We start from the raw sequence: 23,726 nt of genomic DNA, 5'->3' as shown, positions 1-23,726 counted from the left end.
AGTAGGGGTGATTTATAAGAATGGGAAAATGCTTACTCCCACGTGTTTTTACATCCGTTGTCCATCCCACACCAATCACTATATCTCGGGAATACATAGTTGCATCGATGCAACTCGAGTAATTATGCCCTCGGAAAAAGGTTGGGGAGCCGTCATTTAAAATTGTCAAATTGCATTTGTCTGCGGCACACTCAACAATGTTCCCTGTGCATCACATCGATTACTACCCCAGATTATGGTGTGCGCATCAAAGTCTCCACATATATATGTATATGAATTTGAAATATTAAAGATTTTTGTTACCTCTTCTACTGAATTGTGGCTTGAAGGTTGTAGGTAAAAATCGATCAATGTTATGCACTGCTCACCAGAGGATACTTTGCAAGCGACGAATTCCGGGAAGTCCGAATCAGTTGAGTGAACTTGCTGGGAAGGTAGGCCCTTTCTGACGCACAAATGCACTCTGCTAGAACCACTTCTACGAGATGACTTGTATATCACGTAGTTAGAGAGGCAGAAATCATCATGTATCATAGTTAAACTTGAGAGAAAACTTGGGGAGCGACCGTTGTATTCTGAGTACGACATCTCAAATTCAAGCAAAGCCCCCTTAAGCTTTCAAATTCACAGACTGGGACCTCTTCCGTAAGATCAGAGCGGAGAGTGCAGAGGAGATAATGACTCACCGAATTTCGACAAGTGGCTGTTTCAGCTGGTCGAAGACGTCAAGTCTGCCACCAATACGATAGAGACTGATCCTTCGGTCAATAAAATGGATAGTAGGCTTGCTCATCTTCTTGAGGCTAAAAGCGCCCTCCTGGCCAGGTGGAAAGCAAACCGTATGAATCGAAGACTGCGAAAACCCATCGCAAGTCTTAACCAGGAAATAACGACTTACTGTCAGACGCTGGAAAAACAGCATTGGGACGAGATTTGCAACAAGGCGGGTAGTCAGATGAAAGTTGGGAGAAAATGGAACCTCCTCAAACACCTGCTGCAGGATACCGAATCTAAATCCAACCAGGCGCGCTTGGTAGACCAAATACTGCACTCGGAAAGAAAGGGTAAATCGGACACGGAAATAACGAAGTGTCTGGCACAGATATACCTCCCTTTAGACGCAACCCGGCCTCCTTCTGGCTACGCGCAATACACGGGATAACCAGCCTTCGAATTGGACAAGCCCTTCCAGGAAGCAGAGGTATGGACCATCTTAAAAAATCTTAATGGGAACTGCAGCCCGGGCCCGGATGTCATTACAAACAAGACACTACGCAATTTAGATGATGACTCTGTCGCCTACCTCACCAAAGAAATCAATCGTATTTGAGAGAAGGGGACTTTCCTGAGCAATGGAAAAGGGCGTCGGTTATTCCCACAACTAAACCTGGCCGAAGTCCCAGTTTTAACAACTTACGACCCATTTCACTGACGTCCTGTATAGGCAACGTCGCCGAGCATGTCATCAACGATCGAATATCAAACACATAGAGAAGACTAACCTGTTTCCGTACAACATGGTAGGTTTTAGACCACACATATCTACTCAGGACGTCATGAAAATGCCGAAGCATCACATCATAGATCAGGAGACAAAAGACGTTAGAGCTATTACCGGTCTGGATCTTCAAAAGGCCTTTGACAATGTCTCGCGCTCCCACATACTTGCTTCCATCTATTCTCTCAACTTAGGAGCCAACTTTCACAAGTTCCCCAGCTTGTTCCTCAGGAAGAGAAAAGCCACTATACAGCTTGGGGATCTCAAGCCTGAGCCCTACGGTCTCGGTTCCTCTGGCACCCCGCAGGGCTCAGTCGTCTCCCCACTGCTTTTTAACATTGCAACGTGCAGCCTTGCTGCAAAGCTCTCAAACCAGGAAGGCATCAAGTTCGCTATCTACGTGGACGTCACCATATGGAGTGTCGGTGGCTTGGAGGGCTCTGTGGAGAGCTCTCTTCAAGAGGCCGTAGACCGTGTGGAATTCTACATAAATGACATGGGCCTCAAGCTCTCGCCAGCAAAGTGCGAACTTCTCATATTCACCCACGAGACGGGGACCCAAACCCAAATACTAGGAACCACTGGCCGAGATCGACATTAGGCTGCACACGGCATCGGGGCAGCGTATTCCAAGGTGGCTTCGTATGCGTTCTGGGCATGATTATTGAGGCTAATGGACAGAACGGCCGCACGATCGATCGTCTGACTTCTAAGGCGGAAAGGGTCATCCGACTAACCTCACGCATTTCCGACAGTCGGGGTGGTCTTCGAGAGTACAACCTCCTCAGACTATTCCATGCATTCTTGATGAGCAACATAACTTATGTAGCATCTATGCACAGGTGGCAACTCCATGAAAGAAATAAATTGAACATCCTCATAAGGAAAAGCATCAAGAAAGTTCTTGGCATTCCTATGCACACAAGCACTGAGAACCTTATGAAACTTGGAGTCCACAACACGCTTTAAGAAGTTATCGAGGCTCAACAAACGGCACAGGTTGCCAGGCTTTTGATCACACCAGTGGGGAGAAAGATTCTGGTTGACACTGGAGTCAACCCCTTGACGCTCTAAGTGCAAAATACGCCACTCGATGATTATATACGCTCTCGCATTAAAGTGTACCCCCTTCCACAAAATATGCATCCACAGCACAACGTGGGCAGGCGTGTCGCTCGAGCCTCCTCTCTTTTAGCTCAAGCTCACAAACACTCGTCTGTTTTATGCTTTGTTGATGCCGCCCAGTTTGGCGTTTCCGCTCGCTTTGCGGTAGTATCCGTAGATACTAAGGGTCAGATTTTATCCTCGGCGTCGGTTCGAACCACTTCTTACAAAGCCGAACAGATGGCCATTGCACCAGCACTCCTTGATCCACAAAGGACTGATATTTATACAGACTCTAAATTCGCTGCTAGGGCCTTCGCGTCTAATTCCGTGTGCAAGGAAGTTTTGAGAACTCTCGCTCACAAGGAACTCGCCCACCACACTATTATTTGGTTCCCTGCTCACCTTCCCAATGTTAACGAGCTAGCCCACTCCAAGGCGCGAGGCTTCACTTACCACGCCGAAACTTGGGCTTTTCAGACAAAGGAATCAGCCCGTTGCCTTCATTTTAGCGACATTTTGACTACCTTCAACGAGATCACGAAGCATTATCAGTTAGCCCGTAGGTCCTTTCCGTTGCCACACGAAAAGTTGTCTAGGCCACAGGCAATCTTTCATCGCATGCTTCAGACGGGAACATACCCTAGCCTCGTAAACTATAGCCATTACTTCGATATTTCGGAACTTTGTCCGGACTGCCAAAATCGCAGTGATTTTAACCACATGCTCTGGAGGTGCCCCTATTTACAAAGAAAAAAATGAAGAATTTTCTGAGAACTCCTTTCATTCAATGCTCACGAGTCCGGTTCTCATACAACAACTCAAGGCTGTCCAGAAGGCCCGTGATGCGGCGGTGAGGCTGGGCCTCCCCGTCCCAACGTGGGAGCGGCCCGCGATCCTACCCCTATAAAACGGGGGTGGAATCCTTCAGGACCCCAATAAAAGTTTTTCATCCATCCATCCATGATCACGCTATTTCATTTTATGCGTTCAGAAACATTGCCGCCATCACGGATATTCAGTAGCAATATTTTATATTCCTTCGTTATAAGATCAGCTGGGAGTTTGCACTGATTCCCGCCGGTCAGTCATCCTTGTCATCCTTGCGCAGTAGACATTTACCGTTCGTTATATGAATGTCAGTACACTATGAAATTGTGTCGCGTTCTGCCTGGCCACTGCCTTCTTTCTGACTGTTTGAATCGTCTCATTTTTTATGTCATTGTGCTCCTTTCGGTCAAAGAACGTGTAGCCACATTGCACTCCGAGAATTCAACAGCAAGCTTGCTTTTCATCTTCAGTTGACGCGCGTGAGCTATGAGCAGTAGGTATATAATAATGCCCTTTCACACCTGTGGTATCATATACAGTGGCTACGACAAGCAGCAGTGACGCTTTTACCGTTTACATTACAAGTTGCGTAGTCAACATCCTTTAGCGAGCCCCTTTTTTTGCGCAAAATCGCTGGGTATGCGAGCGGTTTCTTTCTCACTCTCTTTGCGTAGGCCACACGCATGCCTCTAGAACTAAGGGGACGCTGCCTGTTATCGATGCGTTAGAGACCACGGTTGCGTCAACAGTAGATGCGACACCCAGGTGCTTTATTTTGGCGTGATGAAACGTGCGTAAAATTCTACAAAACTCAAACACCGCAGAATCTCTTGAAAGTGAGGAGCTTTAAGCCTTGGTGTGCATGCAGTCATAAATCTCGCATGCTACTTTGCAATGAACGAACAATCAACAGCCGGTAATTTTATAGGCAAAAAGTGATTACATGTGCTAGGTGGCATTAGCGATATGTTGTATATTACGGTAGGAGTGCTGAACACGCTCACAGGGAGCCATGGTCTCATTTCGAACAACGTCGTTGAATGACAAATTCGCGACCTGGCCTCATCAGCAATAGGAGATTATTTCTAAAGTCATCAAGAAAATCAAAGGGTACTGACATTGTTAGATAGGTTACGGAAACGCCGCTTAAGCAGTAAATGAAATGTCGGATCATGACAACGAAAATACAATGATCCGCACCTATGAATATATAAGAAAGCAAAAGAGAGAAGAATTGCACACATGCGCACTCAAGAGCTTCGGCCTCATGTCTTAATGGGTTGTCATATTTCTTCCCCGCTTAGTAGCGAAAACGCGCGACCTGTTTCTTGGCCCGTGTGGAGCGACGTAGTTGTGGTTGCGTTTGCGGTGCACTCTGGGAAGTAGCAGGCGCCGTTGTTTCTAGTCGTACCGGCCTGGCGAACCTGTCGTAGAAGGCCTCGACAGTTCTTCGGCTGCTAGGGTTTAAGCTGTGCTCTGCTTACGAGCCTGACCCACGTAGCGGAGGACAAGCCCATGCGCAGTCATTAAATTCAGGAAGGGAGTGTCACATGGGGACTTCCCTCTGCCTGGGGACCATTTATCACCAGTGCTGTAATTCTCCCACACAAAGGTCCCCTGAGACGCAATTCCAGCCTTGGTTCCTTACAGCGTCGGCCGAACAGACTGGAAGGAAAATGCATGTTTAGTTTTGTGCGCAGATGGTGTCCTAATAGTCTCTGATGGTGAGAAGTGCCCTCTTGGTCTGCTGCGCTCCAATAATTACACAAGACACGTGCCATTGATGTGACGAGGCAAGTTTCGCGGAAATCTGTTCTTCCATAGATGAAGCGCTGCTAGAAAGACAGAGCCGCGAGACAAACAGCAGAACACTTTTATGGCGACAAATGAACACTAATTTGTACCTGATGGTGATGGTGCTGCACGCAGTACTTGGCACTCGCTGAGGAGACAGCAGTCCATGATTACTCCTTCTTTGTTGTCGTCTACTACATCTGACAACAAGTGCCATTTTTCTTTTTCACGGCTTCTTTGAAGGTGCATACGGCTTGCTATACCGGTCGGTTACTCTGGGGTTGATAGGGACGTGTTTGAATATTCGCAATGCCATTACACTGCTTACACTGCTCTAACTACCGTGTGGTGAGTGACATCCCCAGAACGGCTAAATATCGTTCGGAGAACATCGAGTGTGCCATGGTAGTTGGCTTACGACACAGAAACCACCTGAATCCATTTCGTGTAAGAGTCGACAACTATGAGCACCACTTTACCTTTCTTTGGTCCCGCATAGCTTACATGCAAATGCGACAACCATTCGCGAGTTTCAGGCCAATTCGCTGTTTTTTGCCCAAAGCATCAGCAACGCCTGCACGCAATTTCGGCATGTTCCTGCAATGCGCTCGAAGTCTTGCTCCACGCCCGGCCAGGAAAATAAATATCTGGCCTTGGCCTTCATGGTGGGCACTCTTTGGTGGGCCTCATGCAGAAGACCTAGCAGATTCCTCTGCGCTGCTGTTGGCCCCAGTGAAGAAGTTCTTCACTGACAAACAGTACATGCCACTTTTTGTACGAGTCGTAGATTTCTTTATAAAGTTTCCGAATCAAGCTTTTTCACCAACCCTCTCTAGTGTATTTGCATACCTGGAAAAGTACCTCATCCAAGATGGCGAGCGCCTGAGGTTTCGTTAATGTCAGGGCTGGCTGATACCGCTGTTCTAGGCTCAGAACCAATCAGAACGAATTGGGATTTCTCATCATGCTCCACTTTCTCCTCTAAAGATTGCGGTAGACGGCTCAAAGGATCGGTATTGCACAAGAAATTACGCGGTTGATGTTGTGACTAATATTGGAGGACCCAAGTACGACGGACCAACGCTGAATGCGGGCAGCGCCATAGCCGGCGTCTGACCAAACAATGGTTCGTGGTCGGTTATGAGTGCGAACTGTCGGCCCAGAAGATACCCTAGGAATCACGTGAAAACGCAAACCAGAGCGAACGCCTCACGTTCTATCTGCGACCAATTTTTTTCGGAGGCAGTAAGTCTAAGATTGAAATCCAACGTGCTGATAGTGTCCTTCGATTCGGTGGCACACGGCCGCGCTCACACCATAGGGTGACGCACCGCACTTAAGAAACAGCGCTCTTGCCGAATCGAATAGAGTTATCACATGCTTGAACTACAAAGCAGCTTTTAATTTCTGGAATAAGTTGTTTGCGCGCTCACCCGAACATTATTTAGGTTTCTTTTCCAGAAGAAAGTATAGGGAACTCCGGGGCGTGGACAAATCGAGCAAGAATTTATTGTAGAAAGGTAGCACGCCGAGAAACGACACCAGCTTCGTGACATTGCAGTGGGTCGGAGCCAGCTTATCTGCTTCGATATTCTTCTCTGATAGGTGCGATCCTGCCTCGTCAGTTCCGTGTTTTAGATACACAGCTGATGCCTCACCTATTCGGCACTTATCCAAGCGGAGCTTGATACCATATTGCCTGAACTATGCAATACTGCTTGAAAGTTTTCAGTTGGCTCATCAATGCGCACCTGCTTTCAGGACGTCAACTAAAGAGGTTTGAACCACTGGTAGACCTTGCAGATCATGATCAATTATTCTTTGCGAAATCACAGGTGCCGCGGCAATTCGGAACGGTAGACTAATATGAAAAAAGCCATTTGTAAGTGTTTGAAACTACTAGTTTGCTCGAATCCTCGCTAGAAGAGTTTTGTTGTAGGCATCGTGTATGTCCTAGATGCTGAATTGCTGCCTTCCACGAAGCGTAGTGAAAATGTCATCCACTACGGGTAGGATATATCTCCATTTCATATACTTGGGTTTTAGTAACTTTAAAATCACCACATATGCGAAGTTTCCCGTAGCGTTTCAGCACCTAAACAACGAGGGTCGCCCATTCTAGCTACAAAACTGACAAAATAATGCCTTCGGCCACGAATCGATCTAGCTAGGCGGACACTGTATAGCAAAGAAAATGAAATTTCGCTTGCCTTACTGAACTTTTTCGTTGCTCTGTCCTTTATTTGAAGCCATGCTGGTGGTCCCTTAATGACTCCCAGTCTCTTCGAGAGAAGGTCAGGGTACTGTTTCATCACGGGTGCCGCTGCCAGACTCTCCAGCTTCCCGCCAAATGAGAGCAACGTGATGTGAAAAAGTGGTCTTCTTATGTCTCGAGCATTTGGAATAGGTTAGGACCGCAATGACTAGGTCCTTCTCAGTCTAACAGAACAAAACTGCAGTCGACTGTTGGTGACTTGTAGGAAGCTCGAACTTTTACAACGACCCACATTAGTAAATTCTCATGACAGCATCACAAAGATAAGGCAGTTTTACAAAGCGGTGGCAACCTAGAGCGATGGGCTTTGTATATATCTTTGGCACTACTCACATAGGTAAACCTGTGTCAATTATTATATTCAGTGACACCCAGTTCTATGTAACCTGTTTGTGCAGGGGCGGAAGTGGGCAATTGTTACTTTTCACCTACCAGTCGTTATCATCACTTTCCGTGGGACACTGTGTTTGTGGTGGCAGTCCGGGGGCAGACTTCGGTCAAGTGACGTTGTTGCCCGCATTTGTAGCACTTGTGCCGTTGCAATGAGCATTCCTTGGCTTGATATCCCTATTTGCCACAACATCTACTTTTCTGCAACCAGCTACTTTGTTCACTCCTAACGATTAGCGGCTTCATTTCATTCCATTTTATTTTACCCTCAAGACCGAAGTATCACAGAAGGGAGTGGATAACAGTACATACCAAAGTGAAATAAAAGCAAAGACCAAAAGTGACTTGGTAACATATTATTAATGGTCACTTAGGTCCGGGAGTGATGATGTGTGAAATTTCAAAGCGAAAGTTTGATTGGTCCTTGATAGAAAAAATTGTGCCGGGAAGGTACTTCCATTGTCAAGGTGTCCTGGTAATGAATTATTCGTGACAGGATCTGGCTTGGCAGTGCATTGTGTCAACCTTATGATCAATGCTAGAAGGAGTGTAAGAAGGGGCTGTTATTAGATTATCACGAAGGAAAGAATTGTAAAAATATAACTTGAGGAATAAAGCTAGGTGAAAGCATTTTTGTCAGTTTGAGAGGGCAGGCAGTATTAAGGAAACTTCTATGGAGGTTACGCTTGATGTTCAGCTGCAATTGCTACAAATAGAACAAGATGCAGTATCTTCAATTTGTTCATGCGATTGAATATGGCTTGCGGAGTGAGCGTCCCAGATGAATGATGTGTAATTCATTTTCCTTGTAATGGGTGTTTTATATAGGTTCAATTTTAACATGGAAGGCGAAAAAGAGAAAACTGGCGGGATATATTCTAACATGCAGCTAGTATTACTCATTTGCTTATGAATGTATAAAAACCAGGAAATACTCGTCATTACGTAGACGCTAAGGTACTTGTAGACTGCTATTAAGATAATAGCTTGGCAAAAGAATATTGTTACAGGGTCGGTGACTTCTGTACAAAATGCATATACACAGAAAAAAGCACAGGCAAGAGTCACAATGCCTGATTGGCAAACTCTTGCGCCGGTCATCTGATTCTGTCCTCCCTCTTCCTTTATCTTCGTAAGAGGACCCTCGGGCATTAGAGTGACGTCTCGGGGCGAGTCTGGAGAAGTCAGACAGAACAAAAGTTTCATGCGCGAAACATGGACAATGTCAACAAGTGACGAACCTGGTGACGTATTGGAGTGCAATGGCGCTATCTTGCAGTTGACGCCGTTAGCTTGACGTAAGACATGGTAGGGTCCTGCGTATCGGGACAAAAGGGTTTCGGAGAGACCTACACGGCAACACGGTGACCAGAGGAGCATGTGGTCACCTCGGCCAAATGTTATATTACGATGCTGATGGTCGTAGCGTGCTTTTTGCCATATCCTTTGACCTTGTGAGATGAGACTGGGCAACTTCACGAGCCATGTGAGCCCGATCAATGGCTTCACTAGCGTACTTGGAAGCAGATGGCTTGAGGGGTATGGTGGTTTCAAACGGCAATATGGGGTCGCGACCATACAAAAGATAAAAAGGTGAGAATCCCGTCGTGCCATGTCGAGATGAACTATGCGAAAGTCACATACGACAACGTGGTGTCCCAGTTACGATGATCTTCGGAGACATACATCGAACGCCCTGCACCTCCACCAATATGTGATGGGGTAGGTGACTTCTGTAGAAAATGCATTTAGAGAGAAAAAACCACAGGCAAGAGTCACAATGGCTAATTGGCGCACTCGCGCGCCTGTGAGCTGATTCTGTCCTTTCTCTTATTTAGTTCATCTTTTTAACAATGTCGTTATCAGTTACAGTCATTGTTTTACACTTAAACGCTGTAAATTCCATTAACGTTATGTCAGACCAGATAGAGAGAGCGATAATATTGTCTCGTAAAGACTTTTTATTGTTGTTAGCTGCTATTTCGTGGAGGAAAATGCAGTCATCTGCGGAAAGATAAACGTTAGAGGAAACAGCGTTTGGTAAGCTGTTAATATAAATAAGAAAATGAAGAGGGCCTGAAACTTTCTCCTGGGAGTACCAGAGCCCACAGTGTTAAATGAAGATGCATGAAGTACGTTGCCTGTTTTGCTTCTTACACACGCACACCGACGACGTCACCTTGACACGTCATCTGTTGCGACCCCAACTCCACGCTTTCGGCTGCTGGACCTAGTGCTTCTGCTTCTGGCAGCGTCAAGTCCTTTTTGGCTAATAGTTACTTCTGCAGGTTTTTAGAACGCACCCTACAAACAAAGTGATCCCCCAGCATTCGCTCTAACATCGAGCTGAAGTTGCAGTTATTAGCTAGCCTGCGAATCTCGAAAGAGCTTTTTTTGAAAGACGTTGAAGCCTTCTGGTATGTTGTTAAGCCATGAATCGTAGTGCTCATTCAATGTTCAAACAACTTATTGATAGCCCAGTGACCTCTGTTTGCGCTGTGCGATTTCGCCGCCAAGTATTACAGCGGTCCTCGATCCTAACCCTGCCAACAGCAAGTCCTTTTTCGTCGCGTGTTCGTTCACCTCAATCGCTTCGAAGTAGGCGTCAATGATAACAAGATACGCTTGCCACTTCATGCCTCCACTGGAAAACTTGGAAGCTGGTGGTGTCCACGTCTCGGTCTTATTGCTGGCGCCCAGCAGCTCACGCGTGTCGATGGCTATTCTCGTCGCAACTGGTAGATGGAACATAGCAACGACGCTCCAGCACTAAACGGTTGCATCATCCCAAGAAAAAGCTAGTGGTTTTATTCACACTCACGATTACATATAATAGCAAAAAGGAGGGGACATTGTCACAGGAATTCGCACATGTGTACCTAAGGGCTTATACCGCATCATTCGAATGGTTAACATGGGCGTTATAGATACTTCGTTATTCTTTTCTGGATAGTTTTGATAATAATATGATCTATTCATTCGAAAATTTCAGTTTTTTTGTTATTACGAATGAATAAGGCTTATCTGTATAGTCAATTTAAACAATTAGGCCTATTTCCGGATTAAAGTTGCAGCGTCATGTATTTATATCTTAGTATTAGGCAAAAGCATATAAGCTGTTCTTTTAAATCGTGGCTTATGTCATATGCGACTTTTTCCGAGTTGATGAATGGTAATGTGGATAGATGAGGTTTGACAATGTAACACGTATCAATTATAAGAAAGTCGAAAACATAGTGTGCTTGAGCCAAAATTTCGACAAGTGTACTTCTGTACTTCAAAGCTGCAACCGATTTTCTTAACTATATCTGTGCATGACTCGTATCCTTTCTCCCAGTCCAAACAAAGCAGGAAGACAAATCAATCGGAGGGCCAATGACAGGCTGCCTTTGGGCACTGGTTGTGTCAGAAGAAAGAAGTTATTTGGAAAAAATAAAAATAAAAAAGAGAATTGAGGGTGGGGCGAGGTGACGTACACCTGTCATTGAAGCGTGGTGACCAAAACCACCACTTAACAATAGTAAGGTAAACATTCTTAGAAGGAGGACAACAGAAATCTGTTAACAGGGGTTTTGACAAGCCGAGGATTGGACAAGCGGACTTTTCTACCTCAATGCTAGAGCAGAAGTTCGGCTACACTATGGAAAACGAGAAGCCTGCTTATCGAAAAGTCGACTTGAATAAACATTGTTTACAGATTTTTTCATTGCTTGCTTCCAGGTTACCCGTTCCGCCAATTCATAGAAGGAACACTAAACACTTTTTTCTAAGGAAGACTAAACACTTGTCTGTTTTCGTTGTGTATGTACCACATTGAATGGAGTCACGAGCTCCTTTTAAAACTTTTATGTCTGCTGGCCTAAGCGTAATCTACTTGTGTGTGATTCCATCTCAGCGGCGTTGGTAATGGGGAAACAAATTTGAAAGGAAGAATAAGACAAAATAGAGAGGATTGAGCGGCATATCAAGATAATATCTTGTCAGTGCCGATGGGAGCACGAAGGCTAAGCTTTCAGTTACAAGGTGACGAGGCCTGCAGGAACCGCAAATTCTCGGTACGCTCACGGGCCTTGTGTTTTCGACCATGCGGAGAGACGCAAGTCTTCTGTAGTTTTCGCAGGGACACCAAGCAGGCGATAGCGGCTAGCAATCACCCGTCATCCATTAGCCAGTGCAGAGGCGGAGTCAATAATGCACTCCAGTATTTCTTCGTCGCCATATTTGTGGCACGCAGGTAATCAGTAGCGACCGGTGAAATATACAGGCATACTGTCGGCCAGGTCCTGTCAGTCCCCAGGCGAAGTAGGAACCACCCCTCGTGTTTCTCCAGGCTGGTCTCAGTTAGTGCGGCTGGCGGTTGGCCGCTTGCCATCTGAATTTCAGGGTGGGCAATTCGTAGTAGCTCCCGCCGTCATTTCCGAGCGTAGTTCAAGTTTTGTCAACTGTGTCTTCATCTGCAGCTGCTTGTGAACATCCTTGCTTTCTTGGCCAGAGGACTTCGGGTCTTGATTTCTCTGCATGCACCTACCTTTAATTTTAGGAGTGAAGCACATTGCGTTCTCGGCCTAACGGCGTGCATCGTCTCCTGTTTTGACGGTGTATTTCCTTAGCGCAAGAAAGAAAGCCACCACCACAGCGCGAGCGCTGAGCGAACAGTGCGTGTTGACCATGCATGGAAACGCTCTTCCTGTGATGAACGCTGAACTGCCTGCTCCCGTGGAACGAGAAAGTCCCCTTTCCTGCGAGAGATAACTCCAATGCAGGCAGCGTCTCCTAGCGAGTTTCTTGATTGAAATTATAGTGAACTAGAGTATATTAAAGCGCACTGAAAATAGTTGACTTCTTGCGCTGCGCAACCGTTGACTAGCACTTGACCTTGACAAGCACTGTAATACCAAAGGGAAATTTGTGCGTTGCCGAACACCGAAAATCCGAAGCGTGTGCGCTAAATAAACACCAACTTCCCCGCCCCTCCGCAGGTATCACAGAGGAGCTGCATTGCCTTCCTCTACAAGCATCACCCCTGGACAACTGTAACTACTTCCAGTTTCGACATTCCCACTTTTGCTTTCAGTTTCACAAAATAATTTTATTTTAGTCATGATTGTCAATTTTATTAATAACACACGGAGACAAGTTCGGTCAGAAGTCATTTGCGACGTCGTACACATTGTGCATGTTACATGCCATTACAACAATCGAATACAGTATAATATACGAAATTGCTTGGACCTGCATGCTGTGGGCTAAATCACCACGGGTTGAACACTACGAAATCGAGGTTCGTTGTATACACTGTAAAAAATGAGGACCTTCCTTCACGGAGAATGCTGATGGTATTGCGGTGCCGAGAAACACCGTGAGCAAGAATAGAACTATCTCCTTAAGACGCAGCCTCTTCGAGGAAGTCATGCTTCAGCACAGTTACCACAGAACCCGTTACTCTAGTAAGGCAACAGATATTGTTCCGTGATCAGAATACGACAATTTCCTTCGAACAAAGCATTCCTACGTATTCTATACGTCATTGCAACTAATACAAAAATGTTTGTGTTCTTCCACACAACAGTCTGCTGTATTGTTTTGCAGAACAGTCTGCTGTATTGTTCTGCACAAGAGTCTGCTGTATTGTTCCACACAACAGTATGCCGCACCACAGCTGTGCCATGCAGCCTGCCTACAAAATATTGTAATGGAGGATTTCATTTATGTTCTGCGCGCCTGTGAATGTGAGTTATTTGTGTTGTTTGATGGAGAGTTTTGCCGGCTGGACACGCTGTTAATTTAGTTTCTTGGCACACCTTCATCTGCAAAGAAACACAGGGTTCATAGAATAATTACAACTTACTATATGTTTTTTACAGGTAGCATGATTCTGTGGAATGAATGCAGTCATTCATGGCTAGCTTCCTAAAGTACCTGTTTGTTAAGTACACAACACCAAATCGAACAGGAGTCAAGTTGAACTGAACTCTAGACAAAGAACACAAGAATGCAGTGTGGAACAAACAAAGGTCAAAGTGCACATGAAATGTTTAGAGAGCTAATCGCGGCACTGAAATGACAAAGATGGGACAGGCCGAATATGCACAAGCCTGTCTTATCCTTGTAATTTGAAGTGCTACGCTGAACTTTATGAAAATGCTACACCAACAAGGCCAAAAATGTACCCGTGCTAAGTTCACATTACATCATCACTTTCCCCAGTTTGCAGATGCCTTTTTGTTGAGAAAATGTATTCATGCCAAAATGTTTCATACTACGTGTGAATTAATGAGTGTAAAAAGTTTACCTGTGCTTACAAATAATGAATTTGCATAGAAGTATTCCCACCTAAGCAGATGGCAGTTGCCGCATATGTTAGCAACAAGTCAATGAAGATCGACCAGTTCTTTAGCAACATACATCCTTGTGAACATGTTGTTCTTGGAAATTAATGGTTGACAACAAATAAAGCAATATTCCAAGACCCCCCCCCCCCCGATTCGTTTCCAACCCACTTTCAAGCACTGTTCTAAAAGAAGCTATGCCTTGTTGTCCAGCAGTTAAATTCAGTCTTGGAACAAGCTGCACTGGGGGCAATAGCAGCATATTCCTTTTGCAGTCTTTAAACCACTGAACTCTTTCTGCCCATTTTGCCAATAGGAGTGGCGTCTAAACACCCCAGTGTACTTCGTAGAAGACATTCCTCCGATAATGCGCAAGTGTGCGGTCAGTGAAGGTTAATCCCAAGGTATACCGAAAAGCACTGAAGATTTCAGTGATGTCATCGGTAAAGTATAAAGCGAGAATTTTGACGCAACTTTCATGGGCGAAACGATTAAAAAATGGCAACCAAAATATAAACAACGTAATGAGAATGTTGCTTAGGTTTTCAATGCAACATGTTCTGACACAGAGCTTGTTGAACGCTGCTCAATGACAAGACATAGCTGCAGCCTGAACAATTGACTATGCCTCCTCGTGTACAAAGGTGAGAAAACAGAGGACTTCTGGAGTCGGTATCCATTCGTTACCATGTATTAGCTTCCAACAACCCCGGTTTCTATCTATAAATGTTTACAAGAAAATATGTCACCAGTAGACTGGCTGATCTTTGCAAACTTATTGCCAGCATATATTGAGAACGTGACCTGCATAAATGGCCAAGCTTTCATGTCATTTTGGTATCAATTGTTGTGCAAGGCCAGAGTAAACAATTTATAGTTAAGTCACAAATCCAGATTGTATGTGGGGGTAGTTTATGTGTATGCACTGTGCTGCGTTATCTTGCAGATGTGTAAATCATACCTGCGGCAGCATGCCAAATTACCACTGAAATGCACTACTACATGCTGTTTGAACACAACTTTGGCAGATGTATTCAGAAACATAATTGTTATAAGTGCTGAAAGCCTGCTTATGAAACTGTGTGCATGGCTCATGAACAGCTCCACTTGGCTCCTATCTCTATGTCTGAAAAGGAAGTACAAAAAAAACTATTGCAGCAGCAGCAATGTTCAATGTTCGAACCACTATGGTGTCTACTACATACATCACTTCTGTTCACACCACTATTTAATGAATCACAAAAGCAGACAGTATTTCTTGACAAGAGCAGATCACAAGCAGAACAAGCAGCAGGCTGCCACGAAGACCTATTGCTATAGTAGACAAGAACTCAATGTTAAACACACTATAGTCGAACTGCGAAAGGATTCATAGACTAGCATAACGAAATCCGTTTAATTAGTGCCATGGTGTGCCAGTTACAATGTCTGTAACTACGAACACCATAGAAAGTTACATGGGGTGAACAAAAAATTTTTTCATTAAATTATTAAAACTTACACAAGACACAGCATATTGTAGACCACTGCAAAGGCCTACGTGCGGCAAGGAACATATTGTAACGGCACCTTTGGAGAGAAAAACAAGAGCTGTGAGATAATAGGATCAGGACCCCGTTGTCGTTTTCATAGCCTCAACCCATCCAGCCCTCTGTCACGGCGCGTGACAGAGGGCTGGATGGGTACACGCCGCCTTATTCATAACATCATGGTGGATGTATCAGCCTGATTAAGACAATGAATAATGCATCAAGACAAATGGTGAGCATTAAATTAAGAAGCGAGGCTTGAATATATTGTTTTTTTAATCCAATAAACACTACATGACAGCTGTACTATCGGCATCAAATGAAACGCGAACAGCAGAGCGCGTGGCGCAAGTCTTATCAATGGCATAGTGGGTGCCGTCGACCAGTCATTGGCACAGACAGGCCCGCACGTTCGGTGTGGCAGCACTGCGCGATCCCCCTATAGTGCAATATTTCTGCTTGTGGAGCAGGTATAGTATTTAAAAGGAAAAATATAAAAAAAACAGAGGTTAAACTACTGCAGCTGAAGGCAAGTATTGTAGCGTGGTTTGTCATCACAGAGTCCATCATCATGAAAGCCTGGCTAATTCTATTTATAGTTTACAAAAGTCGGTTCGTAATGCTGGCAGTTTCACGCTGTTTCACTTCATACTGGTAAAGCAAAACGATTTTCGCTCTCTTCGAAGAAACGCTCGGTATTTCCACCTAAAGTGAAGCGTTTTCGTGTCGGTCTTTGAAAGAAGGGTGCAGGTGAGGCAGTGCTAGCGAACGACATACGATAATCGTTTGAAAATCAACCACAAACCGATTATACTTCTGTTTTTCCTTTATCGTGTCAAGACATTGATTGCACTGCAACGCTGAAGTAAAAGCGCTTGGCACGCCCACGATGGCCCCCATTACCACCACACGAAAACTAGAGCCGAAACAGAGATAATGCACTGTAGAGGAATCGCGAAGTGCAGCCAAACCGGATGTGCACGCCTATCAAAGGTGATGACTGGACGGCCAACGCTATACTGTTTCTAATACTTGAAACATGCGCTCCGCTGTTCGGGTTTCATTTGACACCGATAGTACATCGCAATACGACAGAAGCTAACACGAAGATGAGGGCTTGAATGAGTGTCGTAACGCTAAATAAAGTGTGTTGTTCGAGATAATGTTTGAATAAAATAATTTGTGTAAGTTGTTGCAACAACCTTGATGCAGTTCGCTGCCTCGGTAAAGAAAAGTTCTGTTGTCGAATATCAAGCTCAAACATTCGTCCAATGATTTTTTTTATCAGGTATACATTTCAACACATTCATTAGAAATCCTCAACCTTAACAGATTCTTTTGTTCTAATGATACTGGGTGCAAAACATAAGCTGCAGAGGACAAGGCATTTATCAGGGGTCTGGCTGCTCAACAGTTTTATAAGACTCTGTCCATGATGCTAAAAGTTTGCGATTTGACAAGAGGACATCCATTTACCAGAGCAGCAAACCATACCAATATTACTGCCACGACTTAGACTAACAATTTTTGTTCAAACATTCAAAACAAATTGACCTTGAAAATCTTGATTGGCTCCAAAAACAAACTTTAATGATTTGACCCTCATTCAAGCCCCCCCCACCTTATCATCATCTTAACTTCTGCCATAATAAGACAACTGTCATGTAGTGTTTCATAGAATGTTAAGATATGGACAGTAGCCTTTATTCTCAATTTAATGCTCACTTTTTACGTTTATGCTTTAATGACTGTCTTATCAGCCAAAGAAGCCAGGGTAAAATTGTGTGAAGGCGTCTTCCGTTTTTAGAGTAGGAAGTATTTTTAACTCTTGGTAAGTGCCCTTAAAGCAAAAATTGTAATGTTATTCTACAAGGAAGAGTCACTCTAGTAAAAAGTATACAAAAAACACTGCATTTTGCCATGTTTGATTTGATTGATATGTGTGGTTTAACGTCCCAAAACCACCATATTATTATGAGAGACGCCATAGTGGAGGGCTCCAAAAATTTCGTCCAGCTACAACATTTCTGCCTCCATTGGAATTGCAGCCGCTGCAGCCGGGACTCAATCCCGCGACCTGTGGGTCATGGGCGAGTGCCATTTTGCCATGTTTCCTCACGACAAACATTAGCATAAATTAAAACGCAAATTATTTCAATACCATAGCCATAAAATTTCACTGAGAAAGAAACAAAGACTGTGGTAAAAGCATCAAGCAACAATCATGTGTCAGTTATTTTTCTCCCATAACTTAATTTCTGAGCACAATGTTTCAAAGGCCACTGCTGTATTAGAAAAATTTTCCCCAAAAATTGTGCTGGAATAACTTATTCCCACATTGAGGCATCTAAGCGCCAGTTTTGGAAAATATAGCAAATGGTCAAAAAATCACTTCACAGACTAACATGGCAAAACCATGAACTCGGAAATACTTACAGGTTAATGCTCAGTCACTGTTTCCCAAGCAGCCCGACGGCTTCTGTGTGTCCATCTGTACTGCCTTCTGTCCACCTTTGAGACAGTTTTTGTAGAATGTCTGCCGAGAAAACAAAAAAAAAACGTTAGTACAATTCTTTTTTTCTAGCATGCTTCATGTAACACAACTTGACTTTCTTGGCCTCATGAGTTAGCAGTCTCGAAAGCATGCTAACAGCTGCTGCTTCATATATGTATACCTCATACGCCATTAGCGGGGTCCAAAATAATACCCAGTCATCGTTAAGCAAGAAAAAAGAGAAATAACAATTTACACTAGACATAAATTTAATTTCTTAATACTTACTCAATAACCTATTTTCTTTACGCAAAATGCACACATGTTGAAAAAACTGGGCATGCAAACATGACCCCAGGTGAGTCAGGACACTTCAAATGCCAACTAACAATGAGAAGGCAGACGAACGGTACATATAAGACAGTTAACCAGAGGCCTATCAGTAAACCTATCTTTATATCACGACGTAAATGCATGCCAAAATTCGAATCATGCAGTTTCTTACTAGTACAGAAATGAAGAAATGCATCTAATAGTTGAGGCTTGGCACAGCGACTTGTGGTAGTGCTACTGTGAGCCAACCATCGAATAACTCAACGAAGATATCAAATGCTGAGCAGTTATCTTTCACATAGACTAACAGACATGTCGTCTTGATCTATATCTCCACTTGCCTTGTTTCGTTTCTATCTAAGTGTCAACTTTTACAGTTGGTAATTGCGGTGCCTTGACTACTCCTTCGATTCCATGTTTGCATGCCCTGCGTTTTTAACATGAATACCAACCTACTAAGCAGCTCACTTCTCCCATTTGGAATATGTATACAATCTAGAATTATCACTTTGTTCACTTAATGTAACAATAATAATGAAGTTCTGAATGTGAATTTCAAGTCAAAAGCACTAAGGCCTCTAGCATTTTTGCCTCCTTCAAAAGTGCAACTGCTGTCCTAAAGATCAAATCCTCTCAGTGCGGGGGTTGTTCACGTGGTAGCATCGCTGTAAGCAACCTAAGATAAATTTTAGGACTATGAAGAGAGCTCTAAGTAAAAGCAAGACACGCCACTAGCAAGGAACCACATATTATCCGGCCTAGAATCCATTTCTGGTAACCTAAAATGATGTGGCGCAGGCCATGCACCTTGGCAACTGTTCAGCTTTTCTTTCTGAACCAAAGCTAAGTAGAGTCATTAATGATATCTACTGATTGCTCTGAAAATAGCAGTCAAGTTGCCGAAAAGTAAAAGCCAAAAGACAGAAAAAAGCTCCATGGCTCATAAATTGTTAAACACTTATTGATGAGAGTACACTCAAAACACCGTTTTAGATGCGCTGGTGGAATATGTATTAGGTGAACAAAGCAGCAAAGTCATGAACTGCCAGCTATGTAGCTGCAAAAGACGAGAAAGAAAGTGGCTCTAGTGCCATGAAAAATCCAGAAAGTACTAACAACTGGAAAAGCTTGGTAGATGTTGAATCCACAACAAATGCGAATTATCGCTACGTCGGTACTTAACGCTTGTAATTAGATTGGTGACTATATAGGTGATAATGCGAAGTGATATGCGATATTTCTTTCTAAATTACAATCCTAGACAAAGTGAGAACTCAGCTTCATCAAATATTTTGTGTCCCGCAAACTTTTCCTGTTGATGGTACATATTGAAATACAAAATGTTTCATATAATAAACACATAAATATTGTCAGAAGCTGCGCGCTATTTCACAGATTACAATTGCAAAATAAAAATCAACAAAGCCATGCAGCGAATATATTGACCATTCATAATTGAAATGTAGAAAGCTACTAAACAACCCCAGCGTCTGAAATTTCTGATAACTGCCAAATTGTAAAATATGAGGACGTTGCCACAAAGTTTGTGTTCACATGATAAAATCATAAAGTTACAGCCAATAAAACACACATTGTAGCTGTTTTCAGATTCTCACTCAGCCTCTCCATCGTTGTCATCGTGAAGAGGGGTACGCATACGTTACCATTATGAATACAGTCACATTGCAACAAAGCATGGCATCAGTGATTGTGCAATCAACATGCAGCCGTCGACTAATCAAGGCCTTGTTCATGTGCTGCTGTGCTACATCGGCATGGTGAGGAAGTACTGTGCAAGGCATAGGTACGATAAACCAATATGCAGCACACCTCTCAATGACACACTCTATATAGCGTAATTTTAGGGCCAAAATACTATCTCATATTGCAGAAAGAACCAACCGACAGTCAGCGCAAAATCGCATCACTTAGCTGGCGAAGAGTATACACTGGTCAGGCATAAAGGGGTCACCATAATTGTTTTTCGAAACGAAGTTTCTGTGATACTCACACAATGCGATTGCTGCAGCACTCTGTATGAATCAGCAAGATGGTCTGGAAGGTGACAAAAACAAAGACAGAGCCAAAGCTGCCTAATGGCGCTTTGAGAGAATGTAAAACACACTGTGCAAGGAATTACTTTTGCATACATATCCCTATATTCTACAAAACTGACAATTAACGTGTTCACTCTATGCAACATAGGAATTTCTCATACCTTTGCAAGAACTTTACTGTGGTGGCTGCACTGTCTGTGTAGGCCAGAAGCAGCCGGCCCGCGGTTCTCAGGCATCTGATCCGTTCGTTGAAATGAACTTGTGGCTCACGTCCTTGTAGCACTCTTTTTGGGTGGTGATTCCTTCGATAACAAAAGTAGCACCACACAATCAAGCTCTGCAAACACTCACATGAAATCAAAAATGGTGCCTTAAAAAATTCAGCTATAGACTGGACCACAGCAATACTTTCTTCTGTTATAACGGAGCACTTTAATGCTTTTCCTGGCCTAGTTTCTTGTTTTCACCCATGAGGCAATCCAGCAGAAGTTAGCCTTTAGTTGGAGATGAAGCAGGTAAAAGCCTAAATTGATTATACAATATAAAAGTATTACAACAATTTTGCATGGTATATGAAATTTTATGTCTTGTATTGTCCCACCACTAAGAAATGAGTGTGCAAGCTTTGACTTAAGGTGTCGCAAGGTAATGGAGTTTCTGGAAAATGCAATTAGCTGCAAGTGCCTGCTGAATCTACTCGAGTGCATTTAGTAAACCTGTGTAATGATACTGACAGACAGAGAAAACCCAGTTCTCACTTACCTGCCCCTTCACAGCATCATGTTGCTTCACGTAAGGGTTCCTGCTATGCAAGATGCAGATGCATGAACTTTGTGGCTATGTCGTACCACAGTGAATGTGATCGACATCTGCTCGAACTACGTGAGCACCTGAAAAGTGCTCCATTGTGCAATTAGTTGTAACAATGCAGTGTTGCTAGCTACCAGTCGCTTCACCGTAACCCCACAACAAATTTTGGCTCCACCAAGTTTTCGCACTGTACACAAGCGAGAGAGAGACAGGTTTAATTAACGAAAGGCAGAGAAGTCGGCCTGAGTGATAGCTTGCTCTAGCCTGCTACTCTACGCTGGGGGAGAACAGAAAGGTTAACGTATGACAATGGTGAAATAAAAAAGTGAGTATGTAGTATTCTTTCTGGCTGAGACACATTTTATAGACGTGCGTATAGTCGAGTTGCTTCCAAAAAAGTTATAACCGCTCTTATGACCACTAATTGCACTGTTGGTGTCTGGCCAAGGGCCCAACACGGTCTCATCTGCTGATGACCTACTGCACTATCGTTCAGTAGAAAAAATCAGTGTTTACTGCTCATGTGCTTATGCTTGGCAGACACAAAATATGTGCTCAAGTGTTTCTGGCACATCACAGTGTTCAGAATTAGGACTAATGTCACTGCGACTGATGATATGCGCGTAACGTCTGGTGTACGCCACACCAAGACGAATGTGGTGGATCATACTTCTGAGTTGCCGTTTCATATTAAAGGGCATGCGGAACCTCATTTCCGGGTCCCATTTGTGAAGTCGCCGGTGTCGCTGTTCCGGTTTGTTCCAGTGCTGAAGTGTGTAGCTGTGGATCACGCAGCGAAGCAGGGCGTTCGTGTCAGCTCATGAAAGCGCAATGGGTACTTCAGGGGCACTGCTTAAGGCATTTTTAGCTTCAGCGTCTGCCTCTTCGTTTCTCATCACGCCGCAATGCGCGGAAATCCACTGAAAAGTGATAAAATGGCCATTTGTTGAAGCAGTCTGAATAAGTTCTGTGAATTCTATTGCCAAGCTGTAATACGAACCTTACTTCATGATGCAAATAATGGTTTGCAAAGCGGGTTTGGCATCACAGAAAATTGTCCAGGCACGAGGTCGCTCTCCAGGAATAAATCTTATTCCTCCCGGATAGCGACAAGCTTTGTGGCAGTTGATGTGCTTTTATGATCCACTTTGAATCTTCGAGCGATATCCATCTCTGGGATGACAAAGGCTGCGGCGAAGGTGTTTAGAGTGGTGTACCTGTCGGTTTACACGTGCAGAGAATCACCGTACGTTGTATAAACGTAATAAAGGGTCAGTTGTCTGAGGCCAAAAGAAGAAATGAGCGACCTCTTCGTAATTCCAGGTATCGTAAAACAAACAGATGTTTAGGAAGGACCCATGAATGTACTGCAGAGACATTGGGCGGGAAAAACTTTGGTGGTATAATATTCTCATCCCACGATATTGCTCTTGAGAAATTGCACGCTGGGTAAGTGGCTGGTAGTATTGAGAGTGGGTGCTGTCTGTGTCGGCTCAGCAATCTAAGTGATCTCTAAATGGATCGCAGAGCAATTATACACTGATGGGACGAACCCAAACCTCTGCGATTGTCCCATTTGTTGAAGTACAGCGCGGGAGACCCAAGCGTCTTCGTAAGCATTGAGCTTGGACACTCTCTAGCGTCTTCACACAACTAGGTCTCATATTGGAGAGCAGTGGCATGCTGTATCGAACGTATTTCACAAATAGGACATTGTACAATTGAAGTAGCGATGATTCTGATGGGCCCCATCTTGCTCCTGCCATGTGAAGAGAGCAAAGCTCTTCAGTTTAGATTTAAGCACTGCGACATGTCTCGTACACGATAGATTTCTCTGTACGACAACCCCAAGAAACTTGTGGTGCGTTACAGTAGGTATCGCTGTCCCAATAATAAATTTCGGGTATTGCGACATATGCTTGCACGTGAACGCTATCACTGCGCATTTGTCGATTGAAAGATAGAGCCCCTGACGTCGTAAATATTTGTATGTGATCGTCACTGCACGCTGTAGTCGAGCTCGCAATTGCGGACGAGTAGTTCCGGATTCCCATATGCATATGTCGTAAGCCTATGCACTGATCTTCACCGTGCTGGGAAGTTCTGCTGCTAGGCCGATCATAGTGACATTGAATAGAGTCAGGCCAAAAAATCCTCCTTGCAGAACACCACGATGAAACTTATATCGATCGGTGTCTCTATTATTTGTCGTCATGATAATGGTTTGGTCCCTAAGGTAGCTAAAAATTCCAGCATACCGTTGTCCACCGATGTCGAAATCT

The sequence above is a fragment of the Rhipicephalus microplus genome, chromosome 6 (genome assembly GCF_043290135.1).
Source record: "Rhipicephalus microplus isolate Deutch F79 chromosome 6, USDA_Rmic, whole genome shotgun sequence".
NCBI lineage: Eukaryota > Metazoa > Arthropoda > Arachnida > Ixodida > Ixodidae > Rhipicephalus > Rhipicephalus microplus.
The sequence above is the reverse complement of the archived record's forward strand: the minus strand, read 5'-3'. Positions refer to the sequence as shown.